The sequence below is a fragment of the Aptenodytes forsteri genome, unplaced genomic scaffold (assembly GCF_000699145.1).
Source record: "Aptenodytes forsteri isolate BGI_AS27 unplaced genomic scaffold, ASM69914v1 Scaffold287, whole genome shotgun sequence".
Taxonomy (NCBI): Eukaryota; Metazoa; Chordata; class Aves; order Sphenisciformes; family Spheniscidae; genus Aptenodytes; species Aptenodytes forsteri.
The window spans coordinates 2,102,812-2,112,019 of record NW_008794854.1 but is presented as its reverse complement, the minus strand read 5'-3'; positions in this window follow the sequence as shown (position 1 = coordinate 2,112,019).

The window sequence follows — 9,208 nt, the reverse complement described above, 5'->3', positions numbered from 1 at the left end:
TCAGCATATAAAGCTGGGGGAAGAAGAAGGAAGGGGACATGTTCAGAGTGATGGCGTTTGTCTTCCCAAGTCACCGTTGCGTGTGATGGAGCCCTGCTTTCCTGGAGATGACTGAACACCTGCCTGCCGATGGGAAGGAGCGAATGAATTCTTTGTTTTGCTTTGCTGGTGTGCGTGGCTTTTGCTTTACCTGTTAAACTGTCTTTATCTCAACCCACGAGTTTTCTCACTTTTACCCTTCTGATTCTCTCTGCCATCCCGCCAAGGGGGAGTGAGCGAGCGGCTGTGCAGTGCTTAGTTGCCGGCTGGGGTTAAACCATGACAAATTTGTAGCTGTCTTCATGCACTGCCATTTCCTTCCTCCCATATCTTTTCTGGTTAACATTTGGGTTTATATTGCAAATGAGTTCACTGTGGTTATTAGATTACAGCTAATTTGATGCACAGTAAGTGTTTCTTACAGCTGTCAATGTTAATACTAGTGTTTGTTTTATTTTATTTTTTTTCCTCCAAACATTTCACTGCACACATATTGTACTCTCCTCAGTCCAGAATTTTGAAGCACAATACCTTCATGCTTCATAAGAATTTCCAGAATTATATTTTGAACCTTGTTTTTTTGATAGTTCTTTATTCTTTCAACAACGACTGGAATAGGACTGTACTCAGGGGAAAGGGAGGTATGTACCACTACAAAGTCAGTATATTTTCCGAGATCCCTTATGCTGGGGTTATGACTGTCTCTAAATAGACTTCTCTAAGCTCACATTCCGTCAATCATTCAAAAGAAAAGATCTACATTCAGTCTTCATTCAGTCCCTAGCAAAAACCAGACAAGACATTGTAACAAAATAAATGTAGGAAATGGCACTCTATTCTGTCACTTAAGCCTGAAAAGGATAGCAAATCTATAGCTTACAATTGTTTTTCTTCTTTCTGTGCAGAGCTGGGCCTTCTGTATGCAACAAGTTAGATGCCTCCAGTTTTCCCAAAATGCTATTGGTGAAATTTGTCCTTAGTGCAAGCCCACCAATGAATGGAGACACACCTGAAATTAATGTGACTCACTCTTCCTGAAAAAAAGGTAGAAGGGTCCCATAATCAGATCATACTGTTTCTGCAACTAGGGAATCATGAGTAGATGGTAAATGTTAAACTGCAAAGATTAAATTTCATCACCAAATACAAGAGGAACTGTCATTGACCCAGAGGACTGACAGCAAGAGTAGTTTTACAAAAAGCTAACATGAAGTCACTTTTGTTTATCTTCTGTTCATTATATACTGACTATAGTAGACACAGGGATTTTTTTCCGTCGAGTCCTACACAGTAGATGACTACCACAGCTGAACCAGACACAAGACCAAGATGCCCCATAGCTTGCTGCTCCAGCAAATCCAACAGATCTCAGTACTCATCTCTATGTTTTAGCCCTTGACAAATTAGTACCTTCTTGTGTTGCAAGCGTACACATGCAGAGCACTCCTTTCTTCCTCAAACACAGGTCATTAAGTAAAAAGCATCTACTATTAAATAATGCCTTATCAGAATAAAATTTAAGCGTATTTGTAACTGTCGTTCCATGGCAGAAAAAGGGCAACATTCCCCAGGTGTCAACAGCTAACCCAAATCCATCTGAGGATCTGAGTGACTTCATGTTTGTTAGCTGTATGGAAGAGCTCCAGCTTGCCAAACGCCTGAACTGAGAAAGATTGAAATAAGGTGAGCGAAGATTTGGGGAAAAGGAATTACCTGAAGGTAGGCAAACTGAGGGGAAAGAATATGGTTAGCTTGGTAAGCTTTTTAAAAGCTGCCTCGAAGTGGAGTCACCATTACAGTAGCCAGCAACAAGCACAGCAGAGCATATTACCATCGTAATTTTCTGTGCACTGAGCAAGTAATACTTTTTTTAAAGTGATCTCTGAATGGGCTTGTAGTTGCCAGAGGACACTGGGAAGTTATTGCTTCGCTGATGTTTGACTGGGGATGTTTTTTCCTTTAGTCTTGCTGGAGAGTCTCACGGGCTTATCCTGTAAAACAGCTTTCCTGTATGGCCTTTCAGGGGAGGCATGGGTGCCTTCTGCTTATTGTCTTTCTGTCTGTATCTCTCCTTTTAAAGGTTTCTCTCAGTGAAAAGCATATCAATAGCTGTCATATTATTTCTATCTAATTCATTTCTGGCCCGTATTTATGAATCCATGCTTTCTCACTAGAAAATAAATTGCAAAATCACTGAGCCAGCAAAACAGCCAGGAGCTGAAAGGAGATGGGAGGGAAACCAACAAAAAAAATCCAAAGGAAAGTTTAATTGAGATAGCAGTGACCTGTATGTTAAAAAGAAGAAATAAAGTGTACGCTTTCAAATAGTATATTAGGAATCAAAGGCTCTGGATTGTCATATAGATGTGGTGTTGCTCAGCCTATGGGCTCAGCACATTTATGTGCAATCTTTTGTGTACCAAGCCAAACCCACCCAACCACCTATTGGCAGTTCAGAGCTCCATCACCTATATCCTAGTACAGATTATAGCCTCATAGTAAAGCCGCCTATGAACGTGATGCAAACAAAGCTTCTGAAAGTGGTTTTCCTTCACCTGATGAAAAGACAACTGAAGGAATTAGATGATTTATGGGTATGATCTGCAATAACACTCAGTTATCCTATAGCTTTGCCATTTACAGTCCTGCATGGATGGCTGTACAAGCTGCCTGCTGTGCCTACAACTAAGCAAGTTCTTCCCCCTCCCAGTTATGTCTACCTGGGCCTTCCCTGCTTGTTGGCTAACATGAGTTTATTAGGAAGCAAGCAGCTTTTGGAAGGTAATGAAAAGCACTGTTTTGAAAGAAGAGAGGGTTTAGGCAAAAGGATGAAGGAGGAAAAAGAACAGAGAGAAGTTTTACTAAAGAAGAGCAGAAACCTGGAAAGTTGTTGTCCTGATGTAAGTGTCGATTCTGCTTCTACCTTCACTCTCCCATGCTGTGTGCAAGGCACTGGCCCTGCTCCTTTGCTAGCTGAATGCTCTGAACTGAGTTTCTATAAGCACAGAGGAGCAGCAGGCCAACAAGCAAGGCTCCCAAACCTGCTACTTGGGAGTTTCCAGCGGACAGATTTATCTGCAGTATAGCAGGACTGGGCAGCCTGTACCATGTGCAGGGCAGCACCAGACTATATGATCTGCCACAGCTGAGAGACACACTTCGGAATAGCAAGTTGAAGCAAATCATCACAGTTTACTTAAGTAAAGTAAACTTACTTAAGTTTAAGTTTACTTACTTTAAGTAAAGTAAACTTAAACTTTCTCAGAGGACTGTACTTTACTTAAACTTACTTACTTAAGTCTGTAAACTTAATTGGGGAAAATTCCATTGCCTTTAAAACAGTCACATTTTGGTGACTTCCACCTATTTCCATCTATAAACACAGGGTTAAGAGGCTAACCTTCTGAAATTCAGAGGATGATAAATATTTTCTGCAAAGAATGATGGATGTTTACATGTTAATATTCTGTTTTTTCAGCTTACATATTGACAAGCCTCAGAACACAAAATAAAGACATATTATATATTTGTCCACATTTAACAAACACTGGTTTTAGCCCCTGGTTGGCTGTGTGCATGATCCCCATTTAACAGAATCTCATTTTTCTTAGCTACTCCCTCCTCCAGAATTTCAGGCCTGCTTTAACAGTGTGGCTAATCGCTACCTTCTGTAAAGACAGCATCTCCCAGAGGAATTTGAATTACGGGAAGAAGCAAATACTGCTACTTGGAAAACTACAGAGCAGCGGAGTGATTTTTAAAATGATTACTGGTGATATCAAGTGTTGAGTAACTGCACTGTTTATCATCTAAATTACTTTTATCTTGTACTCCGGGTCATTCACAAACTCTAAATCTAATACTGCTTTGTCTTTTATGTCTCAAACATGTGTAAGTTAAAGCATGTGGTACTTTAATTTTATTGGCCTAGTCTGTTCTGCCTAGTGAAAGAAGTGGCTTTGTCACGGGAAGGGAGCTTCTTAAAAAGCAAACCAATATTTTGGTTCTTAGACATTTATATCATCTTCAAACAGAAATGTCATGATAGTATACATTTGCAATTAGACATTTTTAAACTGTCTAAACTCTGTAATTCTCAAAATTTCAAGTTCCGAGACATGACCTTCGTCACGTTAAATATGAACTGAACACAGTTTGTCTCTGTGTAATGCTCCTATCAAATATGTACAAGTCTTCTGCTTGATAGAGACATGGTACCCCACATACCTTTCTGTTCCAGTGAAGGTTACTCAGTCAACTGTGTTTGGTGACATTTTGAAGTGAAAGAAATTACATTTTTTCAAACAAAAGCTTTCTCCAATATTTTACATTTTGAAGTGATCAGTTCCTCTGGGTTGATTATCTTTTCACTATTTATGGTTGTTGCTTACTTTTCCCTACCTTTTAGGAACAACCAGAAGAGAATTGTTTCACTTTTGCTTGCAGTCAGTGCCTCAATCAACAGCACTATCAATTTCTCACAGAAGGTAGTAATCGGGCATTTTTTCTGTGTTGAAGTTAGTTGCTAGCAGAATTTTAATATCTTTTTAATATAGTGGCTTTAAGCAGCAGAGAGAGGCAGAGACAGACAGAGAGACTGCAAAACGGCAAAAGACCATCTTGCCATCCAAAATGACCTTCACATGTAGAGTATATGGGAAATTTGGCTGCACAGTATTGTGAAACTTTTCTATCGTACTTCCAGCACCAGTGACTAGAAGGAGATGGAGAAAGTAGATAACCAAGATCTACTCAAAAAATCTTAACGGTGAAATACCTTTTATAATTTCACACTAACGTAACTAAGTGGGAGAGGGGAGAATGGAGAAAACAAGATGGCAATGAAGCTGAGAACAGACTGCATGGTGGTTTAGAGAAGTTCCCTAAGAAACACTAGCCAGCAGATCTGCAATGTTTTGTTGGTAATAAGGATTCATAATCAAATTCGATCCCACAGTGTAACACGTGGTGTTTTGCGGGCACTACACAGTGCTGCACTTCAGTGCAAATAAAAGCTAGCAAAGAATGTAGGACTTTGGGCCTGGCTGTGAGACCTTACACTCTGCAGGGTGTTTCAAGGCTGATGCATTCCTTCCATTACAGTAAGGAAATAATGGCGGAAAAAGTAGGAAAAAAAGGTGAAAAGAATATTTTAGGTAAGGAGTAGGTGTGACTGAAAAGACCTGTGGGTAAATGGGATCTCTGTTATGCAAACCTGACAGGGTAATTTAATCTGGTTTCTCTGTGGTGTGCTGTGTAGATCCTTTTTGCCTTTCAATTAAATATGCAGCGTGGCACCGCTGCACAGCCCAAGCCAAGGTGCCTAGTGCCGTTGAGACCATTACATCACCATTAGACATAATGTGTAAAGAAGACAGATTTACTCAATTATACACCACTTTTGGCACCAATTCAGTAAATTGTGTACCATGTGCATACATGGAAAATGGTTGAATACTCACCTCTGAGCTGATTGTGCTATCTTTGTGCCTATACATAAAGTATAAACTTTGCTTGGATCGTGGCTCATAAAGGTGGACTATCAATAATTTGGTCTAATTAGAGAATGAAGTGACCACCGGGCCCAGTGATTGAAAGTTCCTTTTCAGTAAACTAAGAATTACAGTCACTGACATGTACTCCAGTCATGCACATTATTCTCTGTCATTTATCCAAACATACTTTTAAAATAATCCCTCTTTTTATAAACATGTATGTGTACACAATTTTTAACACCAATTGCTGTAATTGTACCTAATCTAGTCAAATTAATTTTTATTAAAGTTCACACTGTGAGACTAATAAACCTAAAGCACTGGAATCGTTCTCATTACACACGGTTAGATCTATTTACTGAATCTGCATTGTCTCATGCCCACAAGGAAAAAAAAAACCACTACCAAGATGCAAAACACATCTTCTCAATAATTTCCCCTACAGGAAATAGCTTAAATTAACTATGTTTTAACAGATAGGGGAATGTAAACAATGTTTCCATTACTGAGTTTTAATATGAAAGAATAGTTGACTAATGAAGAGTGGTTTAAGGGATAATGAAACTAGAAGGAGAAAAGTCAGCTGCTGGTGATGGACAGCTACATGATGATACGGTTACAGACAGCTGACATACAAAATTGATGTATCCAGAAGCTTAAGAAAGGATACAGTCATTCTGGCTGACAGACAACTGTCCTTTCATATTTTTTTCCCAATGGCCTGCAGGCAGGGAATGATCTTCTGGAAATCATTCACAAGGTCACTCTTCCCCTGTTCATCCAGTTCCCTCTTCAAAACATGTTCTCCCATGGCATGTGCAAATAACTGGCCAACAAGCAACAAGGAGACTGAGTGGACTGTGTAGGTGATGCATATGTAGCAAGGAAAATGGGTGTATTTTAATCTCTACTAGTCTTCACAACATAATACACCTATCCTTTGAGGGACTGCCAGATATATTACTAAGTAAAGCAAAATAAAATCACACTTTTTTCCAATACATGAGTTTCATCATGGTCTCTTTGCTGAAAAGCCCAAATAAATAGATCTTGCTATGTGATGGTGAAGAAAATTTTTGAGATTTGGGGAGCTGTTTTGCTTTTCACTCCAAAGAAGACAATCGAAGACAGACTAGACTGTAAAACTGAAAGTCACTGTCAAAACATTTATGTTTTCACCACCCTATTCCCCAAGCTGGGGGTGCCTATTTATCCCGCTTCAGTACCATTGCTCTCTTTTGAGAAGGGAACACAAACAGGATGCAAAGTGCCAGAATTTCCAACTGAAAGCTCCTCCACAGGTAACAAAATATATTTTGCCACATAACCAATGAGAAGTGATTCCTTCTTGTGCTAATGACATTTCTGCACCTGGCAGAACAAAGACAGACCTCTTCTCACTCTGTCCTCTTGGTGCCCCTAGTACAATATCAAATTTTTCCATGGCTTTAAACTCATGGTAAGAGCTATCAAAATAGGTTATCATCTCCTCACTTGCCTGAAGGGAATGGCTTTTATATCACATTTAGAGTTGGGCAAAATACAGAACTACTTTTCCATCAACATTTTCATCGACTTTCTCATGGTAGTTTTTTAGTCATTTTTAGCCGCTGATAATTATGGATCATCCAACACAAATGCATCAATAAAGTATTCCAGATAACTCCTCAGTAATGAGAATAAATAAATCCCCTGCTCAATAAGCTATGCAATTGGTTCACCTCCTGCAAAAATACATTTGAGATACTGCAATCTCTATGACAATTCATTTAAAGTGGAATTTGTTAATGTTGGATGAAATCCTTGACTGCAGTAAATCAACGCAGCCTCCCTGAATCAATGAAATGACACTGAATTGCACCAGATGAGAGTCAGTCGGCAGTTTTTTGTAACAAAGGGTTCCCTTTGATGAGCTTTGTTGCTATCATTACATCCATTATCAGTTTACTTAAATACGTTTTTTCTAAGGAAAAGTTTATTTATAGAAGATATGTTTATTTAAAATGGCAAAATATTACATCTGTTCTCTATTTGCAGAACATAAAATAACAAAGGTTTTACTTAAGTGGTTGGCATTACTCAGTTTCTCTCTCATATTTGGCTAGCAATGGATAAGATAATCATGGCTCTGCTAAGCTGATCATGTGGTCCTCTGATGCCCCAGCTGGGGGACCCAGTCAGCTGTGGGTTGCTTCCAGCATACGTGCTGGATTTCCTTCCTATGGAAACCATGATGGAGGAAAAGAGGCAGGTCTTCCTCAGAGTCAGGACACCGATTTCAGCTCTGGAGCTGAGAACGCCCTCAGGTTTTACAGCGTAAGTGTAGCCTTTATGCTGTATCGGATCTTTCTCCCCCTCTGCCAGCTAAAGCACTCAGTGTCGCTTGACTTTGTTGCATTGTTAATGTTTTCACTTTTGGGAAGTATGTGGCAATTTTGCAGTAGACTGCACATTTTCTGCATTGCTCACCTTTTGGAGCTGCACATACAGGCAAAGACATAATTTCACAAAGTCCTTAAACACATGCTAAAACCACGAATCTAAGATATGGTTTGGGAAGGGCAAGGAAAAAAGTACCATTTAGTGAAGACCCTTTAATTTCTTATGTCCTGTGATTAAACCTTAGAAAGAGGTTGGACAGAAGAAAGAGCCTGGAGTGTTGCCTCAGTTTTCTGCCTTTAGCATTTCCATTTACTGTGCTAATGAAGTGCATGTAACAAGAACCTGTATAGGTAAGTAAAAATAGTGGGGAAGGTTTGATTTTAACATTTTTTACATATAGTCTGGTTTCAGATCTAATATACATATCCCAAAATATATCACAATATGTCCCACAGCACACAAAATTAGTAACATCCTGCTTTCTTTTATAGCCCTCTATATTCAGAGGGCTACAAAATTGCCTTGTGTATGTGTGTCTTCAATTAAAATTTCCAATTTCCAGGTCCACTGCTTTGTCTCCACAAGTACAAAAGACAGCCAAAAGCAGGGAGAAACTACTCTATGGAGTTGGACCTCTGTACTCATTATGAGCTGGTTAGCAAGCACCTGCTATTCACCAGCTTAGAAAACAATTTGAAATTCAAGTAAGTCTCATCAAGAACCTAACAAAGAACATCAGGAAGCTAGGCAGCTAGCCAGTTTCATATGCCTCATCTCTCAAGGATTTTTTTGCTCTGATGCTCTCCCCCACCACCATACACCATTTTTTTTTTTCTGCTTTTCTTTCTATATTTGAAGTGGAAACATGTCACTGTTTTAAATGTCTCCTATATATTTTCTAGAATGGATATTTTAATGCCTTGTAATGACAGAAATTATTTAGCAAGGCATGGCTTAGGAATAAAAGAATGTGCTAATATAGAAAGCCAGGCCAGATTTTCTCTTCAAAAGAGCAAACAGGTAAGTGTTAGTGAAAAATGTGCTTGGGCCAAATTAGGTTGAAAGCCTGGTACATGTTATAAAAACTCCTAGCACATAATTTCCAGCTTTCCTCAGGTATTCATTGTAGCAACAATGTGAAATTAGCTTCAATTGTGCAGCAATTTGAGAAATGTTTTTTGATGATGATGATCCATTCAGCATTTCTGATTTAGACAATTTTTTGGCCAGTTTACAATTTCTGTTTTCTAATAATTACACTCAACAGAAAGATCAGGTAAATCTGATGTAAA